The sequence below is a fragment of the Schistocerca serialis genome, chromosome 2, assembly GCF_023864345.2.
Source record: "Schistocerca serialis cubense isolate TAMUIC-IGC-003099 chromosome 2, iqSchSeri2.2, whole genome shotgun sequence".
Classification (NCBI taxonomy): domain Eukaryota; kingdom Metazoa; phylum Arthropoda; class Insecta; order Orthoptera; family Acrididae; genus Schistocerca; species Schistocerca serialis.
The window spans coordinates 804,039,792-804,064,802 of NC_064639.1; the positions used below are offsets into that span (position 1 = coordinate 804,039,792).

General features: G+C 49.7%; 28 non-coding genes across 28 annotated transcripts; 19 read left to right on the plus strand and 9 right to left on the minus strand.

Annotated features, from left to right (window-relative positions):
* The first annotated feature begins 19 nt into the window (after positions 1-19).
* Trnap-cgg (transfer RNA proline (anticodon CGG)) lies at positions 20-91 on the plus strand. The gene has a single exon. It is a non-coding gene; the product is annotated as a tRNA-Pro (tRNA).
* A 1,644-nt stretch (positions 92-1,735) lies between these two features.
* Positions 1,736-1,807, plus strand: Trnap-ugg (transfer RNA proline (anticodon UGG)). Its single transcript has one exon. It is a non-coding gene; the product is annotated as a tRNA-Pro (tRNA).
* A 601-nt stretch (positions 1,808-2,408) lies between these two features.
* On the minus strand, positions 2,409-2,481 carry Trnav-uac (transfer RNA valine (anticodon UAC)). Its single transcript has one exon. It is a non-coding gene; the product is annotated as a tRNA-Val (tRNA).
* A 235-nt stretch (positions 2,482-2,716) lies between these two features.
* Positions 2,717-2,788, plus strand: Trnap-cgg (transfer RNA proline (anticodon CGG)). The gene has a single exon. It is a non-coding gene; the product is annotated as a tRNA-Pro (tRNA).
* A 1,644-nt stretch (positions 2,789-4,432) lies between these two features.
* Trnap-ugg (transfer RNA proline (anticodon UGG)) lies at positions 4,433-4,504 on the plus strand. Its single transcript has one exon. It is a non-coding gene; the product is annotated as a tRNA-Pro (tRNA).
* A 601-nt stretch (positions 4,505-5,105) lies between these two features.
* Positions 5,106-5,178, minus strand: Trnav-uac (transfer RNA valine (anticodon UAC)). Its single transcript has one exon. It is a non-coding gene; the product is annotated as a tRNA-Val (tRNA).
* A 235-nt stretch (positions 5,179-5,413) lies between these two features.
* On the plus strand, positions 5,414-5,485 carry Trnap-cgg (transfer RNA proline (anticodon CGG)). Its single transcript has one exon. It is a non-coding gene; the product is annotated as a tRNA-Pro (tRNA).
* A 1,645-nt stretch (positions 5,486-7,130) lies between these two features.
* Positions 7,131-7,202, plus strand: Trnap-ugg (transfer RNA proline (anticodon UGG)). Its single transcript has one exon. It is a non-coding gene; the product is annotated as a tRNA-Pro (tRNA).
* A 601-nt stretch (positions 7,203-7,803) lies between these two features.
* On the minus strand, positions 7,804-7,876 carry Trnav-uac (transfer RNA valine (anticodon UAC)). Its single transcript has one exon. It is a non-coding gene; the product is annotated as a tRNA-Val (tRNA).
* Positions 7,877-8,111: 235 nt separating this feature from the next.
* Trnap-cgg (transfer RNA proline (anticodon CGG)) lies at positions 8,112-8,183 on the plus strand. The gene has a single exon. It is a non-coding gene; the product is annotated as a tRNA-Pro (tRNA).
* Positions 8,184-9,828: 1,645 nt separating this feature from the next.
* Trnap-ugg (transfer RNA proline (anticodon UGG)) lies at positions 9,829-9,900 on the plus strand. Its single transcript has one exon. It is a non-coding gene; the product is annotated as a tRNA-Pro (tRNA).
* Positions 9,901-10,501: 601 nt separating this feature from the next.
* On the minus strand, positions 10,502-10,574 carry Trnav-uac (transfer RNA valine (anticodon UAC)). The gene has a single exon. It is a non-coding gene; the product is annotated as a tRNA-Val (tRNA).
* Positions 10,575-10,809: 235 nt separating this feature from the next.
* On the plus strand, positions 10,810-10,881 carry Trnap-cgg (transfer RNA proline (anticodon CGG)). The gene has a single exon. It is a non-coding gene; the product is annotated as a tRNA-Pro (tRNA).
* A 1,641-nt stretch (positions 10,882-12,522) lies between these two features.
* Trnap-ugg (transfer RNA proline (anticodon UGG)) lies at positions 12,523-12,594 on the plus strand. Its single transcript has one exon. It is a non-coding gene; the product is annotated as a tRNA-Pro (tRNA).
* A 602-nt stretch (positions 12,595-13,196) lies between these two features.
* On the minus strand, positions 13,197-13,269 carry Trnav-uac (transfer RNA valine (anticodon UAC)). Its single transcript has one exon. It is a non-coding gene; the product is annotated as a tRNA-Val (tRNA).
* Positions 13,270-13,504: 235 nt separating this feature from the next.
* On the plus strand, positions 13,505-13,576 carry Trnap-cgg (transfer RNA proline (anticodon CGG)). The gene has a single exon. It is a non-coding gene; the product is annotated as a tRNA-Pro (tRNA).
* A 1,642-nt stretch (positions 13,577-15,218) lies between these two features.
* On the plus strand, positions 15,219-15,290 carry Trnap-ugg (transfer RNA proline (anticodon UGG)). The gene has a single exon. It is a non-coding gene; the product is annotated as a tRNA-Pro (tRNA).
* Positions 15,291-15,892: 602 nt separating this feature from the next.
* Positions 15,893-15,965, minus strand: Trnav-uac (transfer RNA valine (anticodon UAC)). Its single transcript has one exon. It is a non-coding gene; the product is annotated as a tRNA-Val (tRNA).
* Positions 15,966-16,200: 235 nt separating this feature from the next.
* Positions 16,201-16,272, plus strand: Trnap-cgg (transfer RNA proline (anticodon CGG)). The gene has a single exon. It is a non-coding gene; the product is annotated as a tRNA-Pro (tRNA).
* Positions 16,273-17,916: 1,644 nt separating this feature from the next.
* On the plus strand, positions 17,917-17,988 carry Trnap-ugg (transfer RNA proline (anticodon UGG)). Its single transcript has one exon. It is a non-coding gene; the product is annotated as a tRNA-Pro (tRNA).
* Positions 17,989-18,590: 602 nt separating this feature from the next.
* Trnav-uac (transfer RNA valine (anticodon UAC)) lies at positions 18,591-18,663 on the minus strand. Its single transcript has one exon. It is a non-coding gene; the product is annotated as a tRNA-Val (tRNA).
* Positions 18,664-18,898: 235 nt separating this feature from the next.
* Positions 18,899-18,970, plus strand: Trnap-cgg (transfer RNA proline (anticodon CGG)). Its single transcript has one exon. It is a non-coding gene; the product is annotated as a tRNA-Pro (tRNA).
* Positions 18,971-20,612: 1,642 nt separating this feature from the next.
* Trnap-ugg (transfer RNA proline (anticodon UGG)) lies at positions 20,613-20,684 on the plus strand. The gene has a single exon. It is a non-coding gene; the product is annotated as a tRNA-Pro (tRNA).
* A 602-nt stretch (positions 20,685-21,286) lies between these two features.
* Positions 21,287-21,359, minus strand: Trnav-uac (transfer RNA valine (anticodon UAC)). The gene has a single exon. It is a non-coding gene; the product is annotated as a tRNA-Val (tRNA).
* Positions 21,360-21,594: 235 nt separating this feature from the next.
* Positions 21,595-21,666, plus strand: Trnap-cgg (transfer RNA proline (anticodon CGG)). The gene has a single exon. It is a non-coding gene; the product is annotated as a tRNA-Pro (tRNA).
* A 1,643-nt stretch (positions 21,667-23,309) lies between these two features.
* On the plus strand, positions 23,310-23,381 carry Trnap-ugg (transfer RNA proline (anticodon UGG)). The gene has a single exon. It is a non-coding gene; the product is annotated as a tRNA-Pro (tRNA).
* A 601-nt stretch (positions 23,382-23,982) lies between these two features.
* On the minus strand, positions 23,983-24,055 carry Trnav-uac (transfer RNA valine (anticodon UAC)). The gene has a single exon. It is a non-coding gene; the product is annotated as a tRNA-Val (tRNA).
* A 235-nt stretch (positions 24,056-24,290) lies between these two features.
* Trnap-cgg (transfer RNA proline (anticodon CGG)) lies at positions 24,291-24,362 on the plus strand. The gene has a single exon. It is a non-coding gene; the product is annotated as a tRNA-Pro (tRNA).
* Positions 24,363-25,011: the final 649 nt, after the last annotated feature.

Genomic DNA, 25,011 nt, shown 5'->3' on the forward strand with positions numbered 1-25,011 from the left:
TGCGTTTTCGGAACGAATAGGCTCGTTGGTCTAGCGGTATGATTCCTGCTTCGGGTGCAGGAGGTCCCGGGTTCAAATCCCGGACGAGCCCTTGCGTTTTGTACAACGGTGTGGTAACAAATCGCATGGCGGCGGCTGTTTCGCGCATTTCCAGGCCTCCAAGTCAGCGCTAAAATCCGACAACCAGTTCTGAAACCGTTTCATGTTTCATTTGAGCCATGTTCACCCTGCTGATGGAACGTTTGAAGTTGATTTAAATGGTCACAGTAGAGATCGTAGCAAGTGTCTTGCTGAGTGCGACGAAAACGGGTTTCCGCCCGCAATCGAGCCGGGGACCTTCTGCGTGTTCGGCACGGCGCCTGGGCTCGGCGGCAGCTGCTGCTCTTTCCTTCCTTACGAGATACCGTCGATTCGCGCAGTCGTTATTGCAAAAGATGTCACCAAAGGCAATCGCTTCGTTAGCGGCACTTTGCCTGGGCTCGGCGGCAGCTCTACATGGAGGCACCAGCAGCGCAGCCAGGCCGCCGCCGCCACCGGTGCGCCACAGCGCAAGGAGCCGGCGGCCGCCCTGCAATGCCCCTGTCGTTGCATATTCCACCCGCCCCATATCCTCTCCATGTCTGACTCACTACCCCAAATGACACCGCAGTCGACGTGCTTATTACTATCGCTTTTGGAAGAACCAAGGCGCAGTATTCTAGTGTCGAACCGGTACTGCAAATTGGGATTAAGCAAAAATTTATTGTGTGGTCGAGCGACAGCCTCGGCTCGCTCTTCCTACATGATCGCTTCTTGTGCGGAATAATTCCTAGCTCGCCGATGGCTTCAGAGTTGGTCTTCTCGAAGTTTTGCTTTCGCACTGCATTCCGCAATCTTTTCGTTATGAGTTGTGTGCTTCGGTTTCCCGACTTTCTTGTGTTTAGTGCGTTTGGCTTCTCTTAACCCTTAGCCACCGCTTGCCGAAATTTCCACACTATCATCTGTCGATCTGCAGAGCTCGATGAAGGCATCGCGGCCGTTCCTGAGCTCGTGGAACGGTCGAATCTGTAGTTGTTTCCAGATCTCTCCCACACAACGGCCTCCCAGAAGCTTGGATTACAGAAGTACGCCACTACTCCCAGCCGGAGATTCAGGATTGAAAGCAGAATGACATGAGCTACACGCAGCTCCGATTTTTTTTTTTTTTTGTGTCTGACCTACTTTGAAAGACTTTGTAGTCGATTTACTTACTACTATCGCTGTTGGAAACCAGGTGATAACCGCACAGTATTTTAGAGACGATCAGGTAATGAAAATTTAGAATAAGTAAAACAGTATCAAAAGAAGTTGTGTGGTGGAGCAGCACATGCAATTCACGCTTCCTAGATAATCGTTACTGCATAGAATAATTCTTTTGTCTGCGGCGTCTTCAGTATCCGTCTTCTGGAAATTTTGCTTGCAGTATATTTTGCAATCTTTTCGTTATGAGTTGGTGCTTGGTTTCCCGATTTTCTTTTGTTTAGTGCATTCGCCTCCTCTTAACCCTGAGAAACCTTATACCGAAACTGAGGCACAGCCGGCTGTTCATAAGCAGTGCTCGATGAAGTTATTTCGCTTTTTATTCGTTGCCTTTAATATTCTTCTCAACAGTGGTGAGTGCTGCCTGCAGAAAGCGTTTATCTTGCGAATTCGCGTGCAAGTTTGTGTTCCCTGTGAGGCCCACTACTTGGGATTAACTTGACTGCTCCAGCCAGGTGGCTCGTTGGTCTAGGGGTATGATTCCTGCCTTGGGTGCAGGAGGTCCCGGGTTCAAATCCCGGACGAGCCCTGCCATTTTGACCGTGCTGAAGCGTAGGTGGAACTCAGCCCCGGTTGCAGCTCCTCAATGAAGAGTAGATGCCTGTTATAGCACGTGGATATAACAAGAATGCGGCGCCAGTAAAGTACGTAGGTGGAATTCGGTAGAAAGGCAGACGGTAATTTTGCATGCAACGGAAAACAAGGTTGTCGTTGCGGGATATGTGCACCGTGAGTGGAGATTCAGCTTAATTGTGCGACAGTCTACCCTCATCTTACTAGCGACGGCAACAACCAAGGGGTGGCATGTAAGATTGATCGTGGCTAAGAGTTTCTGATTATTAGTTAGTATCACACTTTGACAGAGCTGTGACAAGGCGAGTAGGGTGAGCTCAGGAAAGCCAGTAGCAAGCGCACTTGAAGTAGCCCTGAAGAACCGGATTATAAATTTTGCCAGCCATAATGGAGCTAGGGGCGTTCTCAGTTACCAAATACCGGTGCAATAAGAGAGCTACAGTATTTGACAGTAAAATGACGCCCTATCCGTCTAGCATACAACATTGCTTGTCTCTGCATACGCGGACGTGAGGTCATCTCGGAAATGAAATCCGAAATATAGATTAAAATTGTTGTGTTCCCGCCCGGCATCGAACCGGGCACCTTCTGCGTGTAAAGCAGACGTGATAACCGCTACACCACGGAAACGACGGTTCTTTTCATGTACCACCCGGAGACTCGTAATAGCAACAGTTTTTCTTCTGTGTTAGCAAGGGCATCGGCTACGAGCTCCCTCCGATTCGTGAAGTTCCTGCAGTAAAAGACGTCGATGAAAACAATCCAACCGCGACAGACAGGGAGAACGCTGGCTGAGCTGCAGCCCTACATGGTGAGACCATCAAAGGTGGCGTCATTCACATGCAGTGCGTTTTCGGAACGAATAGGCTCGTTGGTCTAGCGGTATGATTCCTGCTTCGGGTGCAGGAGGTCCCGGGTTCAAATCCCGGACGAGCCCTTGCGTTTTGTACAACGGTGTGGTAACAAATCGCATGGCGGCGGCTGTTTCGCGCATTTCCAGGCCTCCAAGTCAGCGCTAAAATCCGACAACCAGTTCTGAAACCGTTTCATGTTTCATTTGAGCCATGTTCACCCTGCTGATGGAACGTTTGAAGTTGATTTAAATGGTCACAGTAGAGATCGTAGCAAGTGTCTTGCTGAGTGCGACGAAAACGGGTTTCCGCCCGCAATCGAGCCGGGGACCTTCTGCGTGTTCGGCACGGCGCCTGGGCTCGGCGGCAGCTGCTGCTCTTTCCTTCCTTACGAGATACCGTCGATTCGCGCAGTCGTTATTGCAAAAGATGTCACCAAAGGCAATCGCTTCGTTAGCGGCACTTTGCCTGGGCTCGGCGGCAGCTCTACATGGAGGCACCAGCAGCGCAGCCAGGCCGCCGCCGCCACCGGTGCGCCACAGCGCAAGGAGCCGGCGGCCGCCCTGCAATGCCCCTGTCGTTGCATATTCCACCCGCCCCATATCCTCTCCATGTCTGACTCACTACCCCAAATGACACCGCAGTCGACGTGCTTATTACTATCGCTTTTGGAAGAACCAAGGCGCAGTATTCTAGTGTCGAACCGGTACTGCAAATTGGGATTAAGCAAAAATTTATTGTGTGGTCGAGCGACAGCCTCGGCTCGCTCTTCCTACATGATCGCTTCTTGTGCGGAATAATTCCTAGCTCGCCGATGGCTTCAGAGTTGGTCTTCTCGAAGTTTTGCTTTCGCACTGCATTCCGCAATCTTTTCGTTATGAGTTGTGTGCTTCGGTTTCCCGACTTTCTTGTGTTTAGTGCGTTTGGCTTCTCTTAACCCTTAGCCACCGCTTGCCGAAATTTCCACACTATCATCTGTCGATCTGCAGAGCTCGATGAAGGCATCGCGGCCGTTCCTGAGCTCGTGGAACGGTCGAATCTGTAGTTGTTTCCAGATCTCTCCCACACAACGGCCTCCCAGAAGCTTGGATTACAGAAGTACGCCACTACTCCCAGCCGGAGATTCAGGATTGAAAGCAGAATGACATGAGCTACACGCAGCTCCGATTTTTTTTTTTTTTTGTGTCTGACCTACTTTGAAAGACTTTGTAGTCGATTTACTTACTACTATCGCTGTTGGAAACCAGGTGATAACCGCACAGTATTTTAGAGACGATCAGGTAATGAAAATTTAGAATAAGTAAAACAGTATCAAAAGAAGTTGTGTGGTGGAGCAGCACATGCAATTCACGCTTCCTAGATAATCGTTACTGCATAGAATAATTCTTTTGTCTGCGGCGTCTTCAGTATCCGTCTTCTGGAAATTTTGCTTGCAGTATATTTTGCAATCTTTTCGTTATGAGTTGGTGCTTGGTTTCCCGATTTTCTTTTGTTTAGTGCATTCGCCTCCTCTTAACCCTGAGAAACCTTATACCGAAACTGAGGCACAGCCGGCTGTTCATAAGCAGTGCTCGATGAAGTTATTTCGCTTTTTATTCGTTGCCTTTAATATTCTTCTCAACAGTGGTGAGTGCTGCCTGCAGAAAGCGTTTATCTTGCGAATTCGCGTGCAAGTTTGTGTTCCCTGTGAGGCCCACTACTTGGGATTAACTTGACTGCTCCAGCCAGGTGGCTCGTTGGTCTAGGGGTATGATTCCTGCCTTGGGTGCAGGAGGTCCCGGGTTCAAATCCCGGACGAGCCCTGCCATTTTGACCGTGCTGAAGCGTAGGTGGAACTCAGCCCCGGTTGCAGCTCCTCAATGAAGAGTAGATGCCTGTTATAGCACGTGGATATAACAAGAATGCGGCGCCAGTAAAGTACGTAGGTGGAATTCGGTAGAAAGGCAGACGGTAATTTTGCATGCAACGGAAAACAAGGTTGTCGTTGCGGGATATGTGCACCGTGAGTGGAGATTCAGCTTAATTGTGCGACAGTCTACCCTCATCTTACTAGCGACGGCAACAACCAAGGGGTGGCATGTAAGATTGATCGTGGCTAAGAGTTTCTGATTATTAGTTAGTATCACACTTTGACAGAGCTGTGACAAGGCGAGTAGGGTGAGCTCAGGAAAGCCAGTAGCAAGCGCACTTGAAGTAGCCCTGAAGAACCGGATTATAAATTTTGCCAGCCATAATGGAGCTAGGGGCGTTCTCAGTTACCAAATACCGGTGCAATAAGAGAGCTACAGTATTTGACAGTAAAATGACGCCCTATCCGTCTAGCATACAACATTGCTTGTCTCTGCATACGCGGACGTGAGGTCATCTCGGAAATGAAATCCGAAATATAGATTAAAATTGTTGTGTTCCCGCCCGGCATCGAACCGGGCACCTTCTGCGTGTAAAGCAGACGTGATAACCGCTACACCACGGAAACGACGGTTCTTTTCATGTACCACCCGGAGACTCGTAATAGCAACAGTTTTTCTTCTGTGTTAGCAAGGGCATCGGCTACGAGCTCCCTCCGATTCGTGAAGTTCCTGCAGTAAAAGACGTCGATGAAAACAATCCAACCGCGACAGACAGGGAGAACGCTGGCTGAGCTGCAGCCCTACATGGTGAGACCATCAAAGGTGGCGTCATTCACATGCAGTGCGTTTTCGGAACGAATAGGCTCGTTGGTCTAGCGGTATGATTCCTGCTTCGGGTGCAGGAGGTCCCGGGTTCAAATCCCGGACGAGCCCTTGCGTTTTGTACAACGGTGTGGTAACAAATCGCATGGCGGCGGCTGTTTCGCGCATTTCCAGGCCTCCAAGTCAGCGCTAAAATCCGACAACCAGTTCTGAAACCGTTTCATGTTTCATTTGAGCCATGATCACCCTGCTGATGGAACGTTTGAAGTTGATTTAAATGGTCACAGTAGAGATCGTAGCAAGTGTCTTGCTGAGTGCGACGAAAACGGGTTTCCGCCCGCAATCGAGCCGGGGACCTTCTGCGTGTTCGGCACGGCGCCTGGGCTCGGCGGCAGCTGCTGCTCTTTCCTTCCTTACGAGATACCGTCGATTCGCGCAGTCGTTATTGCAAAAGATGTCACCAAAGGCAATCGCTTCGTTAGCGGCACTTTGCCTGGGCTCGGCGGCAGCTCTACATGGAGGCACCAGCAGCGCAGCCAGGCCGCCGCCGCCACCGGTGCGCCACAGCGCAAGGAGCCGGCGGCCGCCCTGCAATGCCCCTGTCGTTGCATATTCCACCCGCCCCATATCCTCTCCATGTCTGACTCACTACCCCAAATGACACCGCAGTCGACGTGCTTATTACTATCGCTTTTGGAAGAACCAAGGCGCAGTATTCTAGTGTCGAACCGGTACTGCAAATTGGGATTAAGCAAAAATTTATTGTGTGGTCGAGCGACAGCCTCGGCTCGCTCTTCCTACATGATCGCTTCTTGTGCGGAATAATTCCTAGCTCGCCGATGGCTTCGGAGTTGGTCTTCTCGAAGTTTTGCTTTCGCACTGCATTCCACAATCTTTTCGTTATGAGTTGTGTGCTTCGGTTTCCCGACTTTCTTGTGTTTAGTGCGTTTGGCTTCTCTTAACCCTTAGCCACCGCTTGCCGAAATTTCCACACTATCATCTGTCGATCTGCAGAGCTCGATGAAGGCATCGCGGCCGTTCCTGAGCTCGTGGAACGGTCGAATCTGTAGTTGTTTCCAGATCTCTCCCACACAACGGCCTCCCAGAAGCTTGGATTACAGAAGTACGCCACTACTCCCAGCCGGAGATTCAGGATTGAAAGCAGAATGACATGAGCTACACGCAGCTCCGATTTTTTTTTTTTTTTTGTGTCTGACCTACTTTGAAAGACTTTGTAGTCGATTTACTTACTACTATCGCTGTTGGAAACCAGGTGATAACCGCACAGTATTTTAGAGACGATCAGGTAATGAAAATTTAGAATAAGTAAAACAGTATCAAAAGAAGTTGTGTGGTGGAGCAGCACATGCAATTCACGCTTCCTAGATAATCGTTACTGCATAGAATAATTCTTTTGTCTGCGGCGTCTTCAGTATCCGTCTTCTGGAAATTTTGCTTGCAGTATATTTTGCAATCTTTTCGTTATGAGTTGGTGCTTGGTTTCCCGATTTTCTTTTGTTTAGTGCATTCGCCTCCTCTTAACCCTGAGAAACCTTATACCGAAACTGAGGCACTGCCGGCTGTTCATAAGCAGTGCTCGATGAAGTTATTTCGCTTTTTATTCGTTGCCTTTAATATTCTTCTCAACAGTGGTGAGTGCTGCCTGCAGAAAGCGTTTATCTTGCGAATTCGCGTGCAAGTTTGTGTTCCCTGTGAGGCCCACTACTTGGGATTAACTTGACTGCTCCAGCCAGGTGGCTCGTTGGTCTAGGGGTATGATTCCTGCCTTGGGTGCAGGAGGTCCCGGGTTCAAATCCCGGACGAGCCCTGCCATTTTGACCGTGCTGAAGCGTAGGTGGAACTCAGCCCCGGTTGCAGCTCCTCAATGAAGAGTAGATGCCTGTTATAGCACGTGGATATAACAAGAATGCGGCGCCAGTAAAGTACGTAGGTGGAATTCGGTAGAAAGGCAGACGGTAATTTTGCATGCAACGGAAAACAAGGTTGTCGTTGCGGGATATGTGCACCGTGAGTGGAGATTCAGCTTAATTGTGCGACAGTCTACCCTCATCTTACTAGCGACGGCAACAACCAAGGGGTGGCATGTAAGATTGAGCGTGGCTAAGAGTTTCTGATTATTAGTTAGTATCACACTTTGACAGAGCTGTGACAAGGCGAGTAGGGTGAGCTCAGGAAAGCCAGTAGCAAGCGCACTTGAAGTAGCCCTGAAGAACCGGATTATAAATTTTGCCAGCCATAATGGAGCTAGGGGCGTTCTCAGTTACCAAATACCGGTGCAATAAGAGAGCTACAGTATTTGACAGTAAAATGACGCCCTATCCGTCTAGCATACAACATTGCTTGTCTCTGCATACGCGGACGTGAGGTCATCTCGGAAATGAAATCCGAAATATAGATTAAAATTGTTGTGTTCCCGCCCGGCATCGAACCGGGCACCTTCTGCGTGTAAAGCAGATGTGATAACCGCTACACCACGGAAACGACGGTTCTTTTCATGTACCACCCGGAGACTCGTAATAGCAACAGTTTTTCTTCTGTGTTAGCAAGGGCATCGGCTACGAGCTCCCTCCGATTCGTGAAGTTCCTGCAGTAAAAGACGTCGATGAAAACAATCCAACCGCGACAGACAGGGAGAACGCTGGCTGAGCTGCAGCCCTACATGGTGAGACCATCAAAGGTGGCGTCATTCACATGCAGTGCGTTTTCGGAACGAATAGGCTCGTTGGTCTAGCGGTATGATTCCTGCTTCGGGTGCAGGAGGTCCCGGGTTCAAATCCCGGACGAGCCCTTGCGTTTTGTACAACGGTGTGGTAACAAATCGCATGGCGGCGGCTGTTTCGCGCATTTCCAGGCCTCCAAGTCAGCGCTAAAATCCGACAACCAGTTCTGAAACCGTTTCATGTTTCATTTGAGCCATGATCACCCTGCTGATGGAACGTTTGAAGTTGATTTAAATGGTCACAGTAGAGATCGTAGCAAGTGTCTTGCTGAGTGCGACGAAAACGGGTTTCCGCCCGCAATCGAGCCGGGGACCTTCTGCGTGTTCGGCACGGCGCCTGGGCTCGGCGGCAGCTGCTGCTCTTTCCTTCCTTACGAGATACCGTCGATTCGCGCAGTCGTTATTGCAAAAGATGTCACCAAAGGCAATCGCTTCGTTAGCGGCACTTTGCCTGGGCTCGGCGGCAGCTCTACATGGAGGCACCAGCAGCGCAGCCAGGCCGCCGCCGCCACCGGTGCGCCACAGCGCAAGGAGCCGGCGGCCGCCCTGCAATGCCCCTGTCGTTGCATATTCCACCCGCCCCATATCCTCTCCATGTCTGACTCACTACCCCAAATGACACCGCAGTCGACGTGCTTATTACTATCGCTTTTGGAAGAACCAAGGCGCAGTATTCTAGTGTCGAACCGGTACTGCAAATTGGGATTAAGCAAAAATTTATTGTGTGGTCGAGCGACAGCCTCGGCTCGCTCTTCCTACATGATCGCTTCTTGTGCGGAATAATTCCTAGCTCGCCGATGGCTTCGGAGTTGGTCTTCTCGAAGTTTTGCTTTCGCACTGCATTCCACAATCTTTTCGTTATGAGTTGTGTGCTTCGGTTTCCCGACTTTCTTGTGTTTAGTGCGTTTGGCTTCTCTTAACCCTTAGCCACCGCTTGCCGAAATTTCCACACTATCATCTGTCGATCTGCAGAGCTCGATGAAGGCATCGCGGCCGTTCCTGAGCTCGTGGAACGGTCGAATCTGTAGTTGTTTCCAGATCTCTCCCACACAACGGCCTCCCAGAAGCTTGGATTACAGAAGTACGCCACTACTCCCAGCCGGAGATTCAGGATTGAAAGCAGAATGACATGAGCTACACGCAGCTCCGATTTTTTTTTTTTTTTTGTGTCTGACCTACTTTGAAAGACTTTGTAGTCGATTTACTTACTACTATCGCTGTTGGAAACCAGGTGATAACCGCACAGTATTTTAGAGACGATCAGGTAATGAAAATTTAGAATAAGTAAAACAGTATCAAAAGAAGTTGTGTGGTGGAGCAGCACATGCAATTCACGCTTCCTAGATAATCGTTACTGCATAGAATAATTCTTTTGTCTGCGGCGTCTTCAGTATCCGTCTTCTGGAAATTTTGCTTGCAGTATATTTTGCAATCTTTTCGTTATGAGTTGGTGCTTGGTTTCCCGATTTTCTTTTGTTTAGTGCATTCGCCTCCTCTTAACCCTGAGAAACCTTATACCGAAACTGAGGCACTGCCGGCTGTTCATAAGCAGTGCTCGATGAAGTTATTTCGCTTTTTATTCGTTGCCTTTAATATTCTTCTCAACAGTGGTGAGTGCTGCCTGCAGAAAGCGTTTATCTTGCGAATTCGCGTGCAAGTTTGTGTTCCCTGTGAGGCCCACTACTTGGGATTAACTTGACTGCTCCAGCCAGGTGGCTCGTTGGTCTAGGGGTATGATTCCTGCCTTGGGTGCAGGAGGTCCCGGGTTCAAATCCCGGACGAGCCCTGCCATTTTGACCGTGCTGAAGCGTAGGTGGAACTCAGCCCCGGTTGCAGCTCCTCAATGAAGAGTAGATGCCTGTTATAGCACGTGGATATAACAAGAATGCGGCGCCAGTAAAGTACGTAGGTGGAATTCGGTAGAAAGGCAGACGGTAATTTTGCATGCAACGGAAAACAAGGTTGTCGTTGCGGGATATGTGCACCGTGAGTGGAGATTCAGCTTAATTGTGCGACAGTCTACCCTCATCTTACTAGCGACGGCAACAACCAAGGGGTGGCATGTAAGATTGAGCGTGGCTAAGAGTTTCTGATTATTAGTTAGTATCACACTTTGACAGAGCTGTGACAAGGCGAGTAGGGTGAGCTCAGGAAAGCCAGTAGCAAGCGCACTTGAAGTAGCCCTGAAGAACCGGATTATAAATTTTGCCAGCCATAATGGAGCTAGGGGCGTTCTCAGTTACCAAATACCGGTGCAATAAGAGAGCTACAGTATTTGACAGTAAAATGACGCCCTATCCGTCTAGCATACAACATTGCTTGTCTCTGCATACGCGGACGTGAGGTCATCTCGGAAATGAAATCCGAAATATAGATTAAAATTGTTGTGTTCCCGCCCGGCATCGAACCGGGCACCTTCTGCGTGTAAAGCAGATGTGATAACCGCTACACCACGGAAACGACGGTTCTTTTCATGTACCACCCGGAGACTCGTAATAGCAACAGTTTTTCTTCTGTGTTAGCAAGGGCATCGGCTACGAGCTCCCTCCGATTCGTGAAGTTCCTGCAGTAAAAGACGTCGATGAAAACAATCCAACCGCGACAGACAGGGAGAACGCTGGCTGAGCTGCAGCCCTACATGGTGAGACCATCAAAGGTGGCGTCATTCACATGCAGTGCGTTTTCGGAACGAATAGGCTCGTTGGTCTAGCGGTATGATTCCTGCTTCGGGTGCAGGAGGTCCCGGGTTCAAATCCCGGACGAGCCCTTGCGTTTTGTACAACGGTGTGGTAACAAATCGCATGGCGGCGGCTGTTTCGCGCATTTCCAGGCCTCCAAGTCAGCGCTAAAATCCGACAACCAGTTCTGAAACCGTTTCATGTTTCATTTGAGCCATGATCACCCTGCTGATGGAACGTTTGAAGTTGATTTAAATGGTCACAGTAGAGATCGTAGCAAGTGTCTTGCTGAGTGCGACGAAAACGGGTTTCCGCCCGCAATCGAGCCGGGGACCTTCTGCGTGTTCGGCACGGCGCCTGGGCTCGGCGGCAGCTGCTGCTCTTTCCTTCCTTACGAGATACCGTCGATTCGCGCAGTCGTTATTGCAAAAGATGTCACCAAAGGCAATCGCTTCGTTAGCGGCACTTTGCCTGGGCTCGGCGGCAGCTCTACATGGAGGCACCAGCAGCGCAGCCAGGCCGCCGCCGCCACCGGTGCGCCACAGCGCAAGGAGCCGGCGGCCGCCCTGCAATGCCCCTGTCGTTGCATATTCCACCCGCCCCATATCCTCTCCATGTCTGACTCACTACCCCAAATGACACCGCAGTCGACGTGCTTATTACTATCGCTTTTGGAAGAACCAAGGCGCAGTATTCTAGTGTCGAACCGGTACTGCAAATTGGGATTAAGCAAAAATTTATTGTGTGGTCGAGCGACAGCCTCGGCTCGCTCTTCCTACATGATCGCTTCTTGTGCGGAATAATTCCTAGCTCGCCGATGGCTTCGGAGTTGGTCTTCTCGAAGTTTTGCTTTCGCACTGCATTCCACAATCTTTTCGTTATGAGTTGTGTGCTTCGGTTTCCCGACTTTCTTGTGTTTAGTGCGTTTGGCTTCTCTTAACCCTTAGCCACCGCTTGTCGAAATTTCCACACTATCATCTGTCGATCTGCAGAGCTCGATGAAGGCATCGCGGCCGTTCCTGAGCTCGTGGAACGGTCGAATCTGTAGTTGTTTCCAGATCTCTCCCACACAACGGCCTCCCAGAAGCTTGGATTACAGAAGTACGCCACTACTCCCAGCCGGAGATTCACGATTGGAAGCAGAATGACATGAGCTACACGCAGCTCCGATTTTTTTTTTTTGTGTCTGACCTACTTTGAAAGACATTGTAGTCGATTTTCTTACTACTATCGCTGTTGGAAACCAGGTGATAACCGCACAGTATTTTAGAGACGATCAGGTAATGAAAATTTAGAATAAGTAAAACAGTATCAAAAGAAGTTGTGTGGTGGAGCAGCACATGCAATTCACGCTTCCTAGATAATCGTTACTGCATAGAATAATTCTTTTGTCTGCGGCGTCTTCAGTATCCGTCTTCTGGAAATTTTGCTTGCAGTACATTTTGCAATCTTTTCGTTATGAGTTGGTGCTTGGTTTCCCGATGTTCTTTTGTTTAGTGCATTCGCCTCCTCTTAACCCTGAGAAAGCACATACCGAAACTGAGGCACTGCCGGCTGTTCATAAGCAGTGCTCGATGAGGTTATTTCGCTTTTTATTCGTTGCCTTTAATATTCTTCTCAACAGTGGTGAGTGCTGCCTGCAGAAAGCGTTTATCTTGCGAATTCGCGTGAAAGTTTGTGTTCCCTGTGAGGCCCACTACTTGGGATTAACTTGACTGCTCCAGCCAGGTGGCTCGTTGGTCTAGGGGTATGATTCCTGCTTTGGGTGCAGGAGGTCCCGGGTTCAAATCCCGGACGAGCCCTGCCATTTTGATCGTGCTGAAGCGTAGGTGGAACTCAGCCCCGGTTGCAGCTCCTCAATGAAGAGTAGATGCCTGTTATAGCACGTGGATATAACAAGAATGCGGCGCCAGTAAAGTACGTAGGTGGAATTCGGTAGAAAGGCAGACGGTAATTTTGCATGCAACGGAAAACAAGGTTGTCTTTGCGGGATATGTGCACCGTGAGTGGAGATTCAGCTTAATTGTGCGACAGTCTACCCTCATCTTACTAGCGACGGCAACAACCAAGGGGTGGCACGTAAGATTGATCGTGGCTAAGAGTTTCTGATTATTAGTTAGTATCACACTTTGACAGAGCTGTGACAAGGCGAGTAGGGTGAGCTCAGGAAAGCCAGTAGCAAGCGCACTTGAAGTAGCCCTGAAGAACCGGATTATAAATTTTGCCAGCCATAATGGAGCTAGGGGCGTTCTCAGTTACCAAATACCGGTGCAATAAGAGAGCTACAGTATTTGACAGTAAAATGACGCCCTATCCGTCTAGCATACAACATTGCTTGTCTCTGCATACGCGGACGTGAGGTCATCTCGGAAATGAAATCCGAAATATAGATTAAAATTGATTGTGTTCCCGCCCGGCATCGAACCGGGCACCTTCTGCGTGTAAAGCAGACGTGATAACCGCTACACCACGGAAACGACGGTTCTTTTCATGTACCACCCGGAGACTCGTAATAGCAACAGTTTTTCTTCTGTGTTAGCAAGGGCATCGGCTACGAGCTCCCTCCGATTCGTGAAGTTCCTGCAGTAAAAGACGTCGATGAAAACAATCCAACCGCGACAGACAGGGAGAACGCTGGCTGAGCTGCAGCCCTACATGGTGAGACCATCAAAGGTGGCGTCATTCACATGCAGTGCGTTTTCGGAACGAATAGGCTCGTTGGTCTAGGGGTATGATTCCTGCTTCGGGTGCAGGAGGTCCCGGGTTCAAATCCAGGACGAGCCCTTGCGTTTTGTACAACGGTGTGGTAACAAATCGCATGGCGGCGGCTGTTTCGCGCATTTCCAGGCCTCCAAGTCAGCGCTAAAATCCGACAACCAGTTCTGAAACCGTTTCATGTTTCATTTGAGCCATGTGCACCCTGCTGATGGAACGTTTGAAGTTGATTTAAATGGTCACAGTAGAGATCGTAGCAAGTGTCTTGCTGAGTGCGACGAAAACGGGTTTCCGCCCGCAATCGAGCCGGGGACCTTCTGCGTGTTCGGCACGGCGCCTGGGCTCGGCGGCAGCTGCTGCTCTTTCCTTCCTTACGAGATACCGTCGATTCGCGCAGTCGTTATTGCAAAAGATGTCACCAAAGGCAATCGCTTCGTTAGCGGCACTTTGCCTGGGCTCGGCGGCAGCTCTACATGGAGGCACCAGCAGCCCAGCCAGGCCGCCGCCGGCACCGGTGCGCCACAGCGCAAGGAGCCGGCGGCCGCCCTGCAATGCCCCTGTCGTTGCATATTCCACCCGCCCCATATCCTCTCCATGTCTGACTCACTACCCCAAATGACACTGCAGTCGACGTGCTTATTACTATCGCTTTTGGAAGAACCAAGGCGCAGTATTCTAGTGTCGAACCGGTACTGCAAATTGGGATTAAGCAAAAATTTATTGTGTGGTCGAGCGACAGCCTCGGCTCGCTCTTCCTACATGATCGCTTCTTGTGCGGAATAATTCCTAGCTCGCCGATGGCTTCGGAGTTGGTCTTCTCGAAGTTTTGCTTTCGCACTGCATTCCACAATCTTTTCGTTATGAGTTGTGTGCTTCGGTTTCCCGACTTTCTTGTGTTTAGTGCGTTTGGCTTCTCTTAACCCTTAGCCACCGCTTGTCGAAATTTCCACACTATCATCTGTCGATCTGCAGAGCTCGATGAAGGCATCGCGGCCGTTCCTGAGCTCGTGGAACGGTCGAATCTGTAGTTGTTTCCAGATCTCTCCCACACAACGGCCTCCCAGAAGCTTGGATTACAGAAGTACGCCACTACTCCCAGCCGGAGATTCACGATTGAAAGCAGAATGACATGAGCTACACGCAGCTCCGATTTTTTTTTTTTTGTGTCTGACCTACTTTGAAAGACATTGTAGTCGATTTTCTTACTACTATCGCTGTTGGAAACCAGGTGATAACCGCACAGTATTTTAGAGACGATCAGGTAATGAAAATGTAGAATAAGTAAAACAGTATCAAAAGAAGTTGTGTGGTGGAGCAGCACATGCAATTCACGCTTCCTAGATAATCGTTACTGCATAGAATAATTCTTTTGTCTGCGGCGTCTTCAGTATCCGTCTTCTGGAAATTTTGCTTGCAGTACAGTTTGCAATCTTTTCGTTATGAGTTGGTGCTTGGTTTCCCGATGTTCTTTTGTTTAGTGCATTCGCCTCCTCTTAACCCTGAGAAAGCACATACCGAAACTGAGGCACTGCCGGCTGTTCATAAGCAGTGCTCGATGAGGTTATTTCGCTTTTTATTCGTTGCCTTTAATATTCTTCTCAACAGTGGTGAGTGCTGCCTGCAGAAAGCGTTTATCTTGCGAATTCGCGTGAAAGTTTGTGTTCCCTGTGAGGCCCACTACTTGGGATTAACTTGACTGCTTCAGCCAGGTGGCTCGTTGGTCTAGGGGTATGATTCCTGCTTTGGGTGCAGGAGGTCCCGGGTTCAAATCCCGGACGAGCCCTGCCATTTTGATCGTGCTGAAGCGTAGGTGGAACTCAGCCCCGGTTGCAGCTCCTCAATGAAGAGTAGATGCCTGTTATAGCACGTGGATATAACAAGAATGCGGCGCCAGTAAAGTACGTAGGTGGAATTCGGTAGAAAGGCAGACGGTAATTTTGCATGCAACGGAAAACAAGGTTGTCTTTGCGGGATATGTGCACCGTGAGTGGAGATTCAGCTTAATTGTGCGACAGTCTACCCTCATCTTACTAGCGACGGCAACAACCAAGGGGTGGCACGTAAGATTGATCGTGGCTAAGAGTTTCTGATTATTAGTTAGTATCACACTTTGACAGAGCTGTGACAAGGCGAGTAGGGTGAGCTCAGGAAAGCCAGTAGCAAGCGCACTTGAAGTAGCCCTGAAGAACCGGATTATAAATTTTGCCAGCCATAATGGAGCTAGGGGCGTTCTCAGTTACCAAATACCGGTGCAATAAGAGAGCTACAGTATTTGACAGTAAAATGACGCCCTATCCGTCTAGCATACAACATTGCTTGTCTCTGCATACGCGGACGTGAGGTCATCTCGGAAATGAAATCCGAAATATAGATTAAAATTGATTGTGTTCCCGCCCGGCATCGAACCGGGCACCTTCTGCGTGTAAAGCAGACGTGATAACCGCTACACCACGGAAACGACGGTTCTTTTCATGTACCACCCGGAGACTCGTAATAGCAACAGTTTTTCTTCTGTGTTAGCAAGGGCATCGGCTACGAGCTCCCTCCGATTCGTGAAGTTCCTGCAGTAAAAGACGTCGATGAAAACAATCCAACCGCGACAGACAGGGAGAACGCTGGCTGAGCTGCAGCCCTACATGGTGAGACCATCAAAGGTGGCGTCATTCACATGCAGTGCGTTTTCGGAACGAATAGGCTCGTTGGTCTAGGGGTATGATTCCTGCTTCGGGTGCAGGAGGTCCCGGGTTCAAATCCCGGACGAGCCCTTGCGTTTTGTACAACGGTGTGGTAACAAATCGCATGGCGGCGGCTGTTTCGCGCATTTCCAGGCCTCCAAGTCAGCGCTAAAATCCGACAACCAGTTCTGAAACCGTTTCATGTTTCATTTGAGCCATGTGCACCCTGCTGATGGAACGTTTGAAGTTGATTTAAATGGTCACAGTAGAGATCGTAGCAAGTGTCTTGCTGAGTGCGACGAAAACGGGTTTCCGCCCGCAATCGAGCCGGGGACCTTCTGCGTGTTCGGCACGGCGCCTGGGCTCGGCGGCAGCTGCTGCTCTTTCCTTCCTTACGAGATACCGTCGATTCGCGCAGTCGTTATTGCAAAAGATGTCACCAAAGGCAATCGCTTCGTTAGCGGCACTTTGCCTGGGCTCGGCGGCAGCTCTACATGGAGGCACCAGCAGCCCAGCCAGGCCGCCGCCGCCACCGGTGCGCCACAGCGCAAGGAGCCGGCGGCCGCCCTGCAATGCCCCTGTCGTTGCATATTCCACCCGCCCCATATCCTCTCCATGTCTGACTCACTACCCCAAATGACACTGCAGTCGACGTGCTTATTACTATCGCTTTTGGAAGAACCAAGGCGCAGTATTCTAGTGTCGAACCGGTACTGCAAATTGGGATTAAGCAAAAATTTATTGTGTGGTCGAGCGACAGCCTCGGCTCGCTCTTCCTACATGATCGCTTCTTGTGCGGAATAATTCCTAGCTCGCCGATGGCTTCGGAGTTGGTCTTCTCGAAGTTTTGCTTTCGCACTGCATTCCACAATCTTTTCGTTATGAGTTGTGTGCTTCGGTTTCCCGACTTTCTTGTGTTTAGTGCGTTTGGCTTCTCTTAACCCTTAGCCACCGCTTGTCGAAATTTCCACACTATCATCTGTCGATCTGCAGAGCTCGATGAAGGCATCGCGGCCGTTCCTGAGCTCGTGGAACGGTCGAATTTGTAGTTGTTTCCAGATCTCTCCCACACAACGGACTCCCAGAAGCTTGGATTACAGAAGTACGCCACTACTCCCAGCCGGAGATTCACGATTGAAAGCAGAATGACATGAGCTACACGCAGCTCCGATTTTTTTTTTTTTTTGTGTCTGACCTACTTTGAAAGACATTGTAGTCGATTTTCTTACTACTATCGCTGTTGGAAACCAGGTGATAACCGCACAGTATTTTAGAGACGATCAGGTAATGAAAATGTAGAATAAGTAAAACAGTATCAAAAGAAGTTGTGTGGTGGAGCAGCACATGCAATTCACGCTTCCTAGATAATCGTTACTGCATAGAATAATTCTTTTGTCTGCGGCGTCTTCAGTATCCGTCTTCTGGAAATTTTGCTTGCAGTACATTTGGCAATCTTTTCGTTATGAGTTGGTGCTTGGTTTCCCGATGTTCTTTTGTTTAGTGCATTCGCCTCCTCTTAACCCTGAGAAAGCACATACCGAAACTGAGGCACTGCCGGCTGTTCATAAGCAGTGCTCGATGAGGTTATTTCGCTTTTTATTCGTTGCCTTTAATATTCTTCTCAACAGTGGTGAGTGCTGCCTGCAGAAAGCGTTTATCTTGCGAATTCGCGTGAAAGTTTGTGTTCCCTGTGAGGCCCACTACTTGGGATTAACTTGACTGCTCCAGCCAGGTGGCTCGTTGGTCTAGGGGTATGATTCCTGCTTTGGGTGCAGGAGGTCCCGGGTTCAAATCCCGGACGAGCCCTGCCATTTTGATCGTGCTGAAGCGTAGGTGGAACTCAGCCCCGGTTGCAGCTCCTCAATGAAGAGTAGATGCCTGTTATAGCACGTGGATATAACAAGAATGCGGCGCCAGTAAAGTACGTAGGTGGAATTCGGTAGAAAGGCAGACGGTAATTTTGCATGCAACGGAAAACAAGGTTGTCTTTGCGGGATATGTGCACCGTGAGTGGAGATTCAGCTTAATTGTGCGACAGTCTACCTTCATCTTACTAGCGACGGCAACAACCAAGGGGTGGCACGTAAGATTGATCGTGGCTAAGAGTTTCTGATTATTAGTTAGTATCACACTTTGACAGAGCTGTGACAAGGCGAGTAGGGTGAGCTCAGGAAAGCCAGTAGCAAGCGCACTTGAAGTAGCCCTGAAGAACCGGATTATAAATTTTGCCAGCCATAATGGAGCTAGGGGCGTTCTCAGTTACCAAATACCGGTGCAATAAGAGAGCTACAGTATTTGACAGTAAAATGACGCCCTATCCGTCTAGCATACAACATTGCTTGTCTCTGCATACGCGGACGTGAGGTCATCTCGGAAATGAAATCCGAAATATAGATTAAAATTGATTGTGTTCCCGCCCGGCATCGAACCGGGCACCTTCTGCGTGTAAAGCAGACGTGATAACCGCTACACCACGGAAACGACGGTTCTTTTCATGTACCACCCGGAGACTCGTAATAGCAACAGTTTTTCTTCTGTGTTAGCAAGGGCATCGGCTACGAGCTCCCTCCGATTCGTGAAGTTCCTGCAGTAAAAGACGTCGATGAAAACAATCCAACCGCGACAGACAGGGAGAACGCTGGCTGAGCTGCAGCCCTACATGGTGAGACCATCAAAGGTGGCGTCATTCACATGCAGTGCGTTTTCGAAACGAATAGGCTCGTTGGTCTAGGGGTATGATTCCTGCTTCGGGTGCAGGAGGTCCCGGGTTCAAATCCCGGACGAGCCCTTGCGTTTTGTACAACGGTGTGGTAACAAATCGCATGGCGGCGGCTGTTTCGCGCATTTCCAGGCCTCCAAGTCAGCGCTAAAATCCGACAACCAGTTCTGAAACCGTTTCATGTTTCATTTGAGCCATGTGCACCCTGCTGATGGAACGTTTGAAGTTGATTTAAATGGTCACAGTAGAGATCGTAGCAAGTGTCTTGCTGAGTGCGACGAAAACGGGTTTCCGCCCGCAATCGAGCCGGGGACCTTCTGCGTGTTCGGCACGGCGCCTGGGCTCGGCGGCAGCTGCTGCTCTTTCCTTCCTTACGAGATACCGTCGATTCGCGCAGTCGTTATTGCAAAAGATGTCACCAAAGGCAATCGCTTCGTTAGCGGCACTTTGCCTGGGCTCGGCGGCAGCTCTACATGGAGGCACCAGCAGCCCAGCCAGGCCGCCGCCGGCACCGGTGCGCCACAGCGCAAGGAGCCGGCGGCCGCCCTGCAATGCCCCTGTCGTTGCATATTCCACCCGCCCCATATCCTCTCCATGTCTGACTCACTACCCCAAATGACACTGCAGTCGACGTGCTTATTACTATCGCTTTTGGAAGAACCAAGGCGCAGTATTCTAGTGTCGAACCGGTACTGCAAATTGGGATTAAGCAAAAATTTATTGTGTGGTCGAGCGACAGCCTCGGCTCGCTCTTCCTACATGATCGCTTCTTGTGCGGAATAATTCCTAGCTCGCCGATGGCTTCGGAGTTGGTCTTCTCGAAGTTTTGCTTTCGCACTGCATTCCACAATCTTTTCGTTATGAGTTGTGTGCTTCGGTTTCCCGACTTTCTTGTGTTTAGTGCGTTTGGCTTCTCTTAACCCTTAGCCACCGCTTGTCGAAATTTCCACACTATCATCTGTCGATCTGCAGAGCTCGATGAAGGCATCGCGGCCGTTCCTGAGCTCGTGGAACGGTCGAATCTGTAGTTGTTTCCAGATCTCTCCCACACAACGGACTCCCAGAAGCTTGGATTACAGAAGTACGCCACTACTCCCAGCCGGAGATTCACGATTGAAAGCAGAATGACATGAGCTACACGCAGCTCCGATTTTTTTTTTTTTGTGTCTGACCTACTTTGAAAGACATTGTAGTCGATTTTCTTACTACTATCGCTGTTGGAAACCAGGTGATAACCGCACAGTATTTTAGAGACGATCAGGTAATGAAAATGTAGAATAAGTAAAACAGTATCAAAAGAAGTTGTGTGGTGGAGCAGCACATGCAATTCACGCTTCCTAGATAATCGTTACTGCATAGAATAATTCTTTTGTCTGCGGCGTCTTCAGTATCCGTCTTCTGGAAATTTTGCTTGCAGTACATTTTGCAATCTTTTCGTTATGAGTTGGTGCTTGGTTTCCCGATGTTCTTTTGTTTAGTGCATTCGCCTCCTCTTAACCCTGAGAAAGCACATACCGAAACTGAGGCACTGCCGGCTGTTCATAAGCAGTGCTCGATGAGGTTATTTCGCTTTTTATTCGTTGCCTTTAATATTCTTCTCAACAGTGGTGAGTGCTGCCTGCAGAAAGCGTTTATCTTGCGAATTCGCGTGAAAGTTTGTGTTCCCTGTGAGGCCCACTACTTGGGATTAACTTGACTGCTCCAGCCAGGTGGCTCGTTGGTCTAGGGGTATGATTCCTGCTTTGGGTGCAGGAGGTCCCGGGTTCAAATCCCGGACGAGCCCTGCCATTTTGATCGTGCTGAAGCGTAGGTGGAACTCAGCCCCGGTTGCAGCTCCTCAATGAAGAGTAGATGCCTGTTATAGCACGTGGATATAACAAGAATGCGGCGCCAGTAAAGTACGTAGGTGGAATTCGGTAGAAAGGCAGACGGTAATTTTGCATGCAACGGAAAACAAGGTTGTCTTTGCGGGATATGTGCACCGTGAGTGGAGATTCAGCTTAATTGTGCGACAGTCTACCCTCATCTTACTAGCGACGGCAACAACCAAGGGGTGGCACGTAAGATTGATCGTGGCTAAGAGTTTCTGATTATTAGTTAGTATCACACTTTGACAGAGCTGTGACAAGGCGAGTAGGGTGAGCTCAGGAAAGCCAGTAGCAAGCGCACTTGAAGTAGCCCTGAAGAACCGGATTATAAATTTTGCCAGCCATAATGGAGCTAGGGGCGTTCTCAGTTACCAAATACCGGTGCAATAAGAGAGCTACAGTATTTGACAGTAAAATGACGCCCTATCCGTCTAGCATACAACATTGCTTGTCTCTGCATACGCGGACGTGAGGTCATCTCGGAAATGAAATCCGAAATATAGATTAAAATTGATTGTGTTCCCGCCCGGCATCGAACCGGGCACCTTCTGCGTGTAAAGCAGACGTGATAACCGCTACACCACGGAAACGACGGTTCTTTTCATGTACCACCCGGAGACTCGTAATAGCAACAGTTTTTCTTCTGTGTTAGCAAGGGCATCGGCTACGAGCTCCCTCCGATTCGTGAAGTTCCTGCAGTAAAAGACGTCGATGAAAACAATCCAACCGCGACAGACAGGGAGAACGCTGGCTGAGCTGCAGCCCTACATGGTGAGACCATCAAAGGTGGCGTCATTCACATGCAGTGCGTTTTCGGAACGAATAGGCTCGTTGGTCTAGGGGTATGATTCCTGCTTCGGGTGCAGGAGGTCCCGGGTTCAAATCCCGGACGAGCCCTTGCGTTTTGTACAACGGTGTGGTAACAAATCGCATGGCGGCGGCTGTTTCGCGCATTTCCAGGCCTCCAAGTCAGCGCTAAAATCCGACAACCAGTTCTGAAACCGTTTCATGTTTCATTTGAGCCATGTGCACCCTGCTGATGGAACGTTTGAAGTTGATTTAAATGGTCACAGTAGAGATCGTAGCAAGTGTCTTGCTGAGTGCGACGAAAACGGGTTTCCGCCCGCAATCGAGCCGGGGACCTTCTGCGTGTTCGGCACGGCGCCTGGGCTCGGCGGCAGCTGCTGCTCTTTCCTTCCTTACGAGATACCGTCGATTCGCGCAGTCGTTATTGCAAAAGATGTCACCAAAGGCAATCGCTTCGTTAGCGGCACTTTGCCTGGGCTCGGCGGCAGCTCTACATGGAGGCACCAGCAGCCCAGCCAGGCCGCCGCCGGCACCGGTGCGCCACAGCGCAAGGAGCCGGCGGCCGCCCTGCAATGCCCCTGTCGTTGCATATTCCACCCGCCCCATATCCTCTCCATGTCTGACTCACTACCCCAAATGACACTGCAGTCGACGTGCTTATTACTATCGCTTTTGGAAGAACCAAGGCGCAGTATTCTAGTGTCGAACCGGTACTGCAAATTGGGATTAAGCAAAAATTTATTGTGTGGTCGAGCGACAGCCTCGGCTCGCTCTTCCTACATGATCGCTTCTTGTGCGGAATAATTCCTAGCTCGCCGATGGCTTCGGAGTTGGTCTTCTCGAAGTTTTGCTTTCGCACTGCATTCCACAATCTTTTCGTTATGAGTTGTGTGCTTCGGTTTCCCGACTTTCTTGTGTTTAGTGCGTTTGGCTTCTCTTAACCCTTAGCCACCGCTTGTCGAAATTTCCACACTATCATCTGTCGATCTGCAGAGCTCGATGAAGGCATCGCGGCCGTTCCTGAGCTCGTGGAACGGTCGAATCTGTAGTTGTTTCCAGATCTCTCCCACACAACGGACTCCCAGAAGCTTGGATTACAGAAGTACGCCACTACTCCCAGCCGGAGATTCACGATTGAAAGCAGAATGACATGAGCTACACGCAGCTCCGATTTTTTTTTTTTTTGTGTCTGACCTACTTTGAAAGACATTGTAGTCGATTTTCTTACTACTATCGCTGTTGGAAACCAGGTGATAACCGCACAGTATTTTAGAGACGATCAGGTAATGAAAATGTAGAATAAGTAAAACAGTATCAAAAGAAGTTGTGTGGTGGAGCAGCACATGCAATTCACGCTTCCTAGATAATCGTTACTGCATAGAATAATTCTTTTGTCTGCGGCGTCTTCAGTATCCGTCTTCTGGAAATTTTGCTTGCAGTACATTTGGCAATCTTTTCGTTATGAGTTGGTGCTTGGTTTCCCGATGTTCTTTTGTTTAGTGCATTCGCCTCCTCTTAACCCTGAGAAAGCACATACCGAAACTGAGGCACTGCCGGCTGTTCATAAGCAGTGCTCGATGAGGTTATTTCGCTTTTTATTCGTTGCCTTTAATATTCTTCTCAACAGTGGTGAGTGCTGCCTGCAGAAAGCGTTTATCTTGCGAATTCGCGTGAAAGTTTGTGTTCCCTGTGAGGCCCACTACTTGGGATTAACTTGACTGCTCCAGCCAGGTGGCTCGTTGGTCTAGGGGTATGATTCCTGCTTTGGGTGCAGGAGGTCCCGGGTTCAAATCCCGGACGAGCCCTGCCATTTTGATCGTGCTGAAGCGTAGGTGGAACTCAGCCCCGGTTGCAGCTCCTCAATGAAGAGTAGATGCCTGTTATAGCACGTGGATATAACAAGAATGCGGCGCCAGTAAAGTACGTAGGTGGAATTCGGTAGAAAGGCAGACGGTAATTTTGCATGCAACGGAAAACAAGGTTGTCTTTGCGGGATATGTGCACCGTGAGTGGAGATTCAGCTTAATTGTGCGACAGTCTACCCTCATCTTACTAGCGACGGCAACAACCAAGGGGTGGCACGTAAGATTGATCGTGGCTAAGAGTTTCTGATTATTAGTTAGTATCACACTTTGACAGAGCTGTGACAAGGCGAGTAGGGTGAGCTCAGGAAAGCCAGTAGCAAGCGCACTTGAAGTAGCCCTGAAGAACCGGATTATAAATTTTGCCAGCCATAATGGAGCTAGGGGCGTTCTCAGTTACCAAATACCGGTGCAATAAGAGAGCTACAGTATTTGACAGTAAAATGACGCCCTATCCGTCTAGCATACAACATTGCTTGTCTCTGCATACGCGGACGTGAGGTCATCTCGGAAATGAAATCCGAAATATAGATTAAAATTGTTGTGTTCCCGCCCGGCATCGAACCGGGCACCTTCTGCGTGTAAAGCAGACGTGATAACCGCTACACCACGGAAACGACGGTTCTTTTCATGTACCACCCGGAGACTCGTAATAGCAACAGTTTTTCTTCTGTGTTAGCAAGGGCATCGGCTACGAGCTCCCTCCGATTCGTGAAGTTCCTGCAGTAAAAGACGTCGATGAAAACAATCCAACCGCGACAGACAGGGAGAACGCTGGCTGAGCTGCAGCCCTACATGGTGAGACCATCAAAGGTGGCGTCATTCACATGCAGTGCGTTTTCGGAACGAATAGGCTCGTTGGTCTAGGGGTATGATTCCTGCTTCGGGTGCAGGAGGTCCCGGGTTCAAATCCCGGACGAGCCCTTGCGTTTTGTACAACGGTGTGGTAACAAATCGCATGGCGGCGGCTGTTTCGCGCATTTCCAGGCCTCCAAGTCAGCGCTAAAATCCGACAACCAGTTCTGAAACCGTTTCATGTTTCATTTGAGCCATGTGCACCCTGCTGATGGAACGTTTGAAGTTGATTTAAATGGTCACAGTAGAGATCGTAGCAAGTGTCTTGCTGAGTGCGACGAAAACGGGTTTCCGCCCGCAATCGAGCCGGGGACCTTCTGCGTGTTCGGCACGGCGCCTGGGCTCGGCGGCAGCTGCTGCTCTTTTTTTCCTTACGAGATACCGTCGATTCGCGCAGTCGTTATTGCAAAAGATGTCACCAAAGGCAATCGCTTCGTTAGCGGCACTTTGCCTGGGCTTGGCGGCAGCTCTACATGGAGGCACCAGCACAGCGCAAGGAGCCGGCGGCCGCCCTGCAATGCCCCTGTTGTTGCATATTCCACCCGCCCCATATCCTCTCCATGTCTGACTCACTACCCCAAATGACACTGCAGTCGACGTGCTTATTACTATCGCTTTTGGAAGAACCAAGGCGCAGTATTCTAGTGTCGAACCGGTACTGCAAATTGGGATTAAGCAAAAATTTATTGTGTGGTCGAGCGACAGCCTCGGCTCGCTC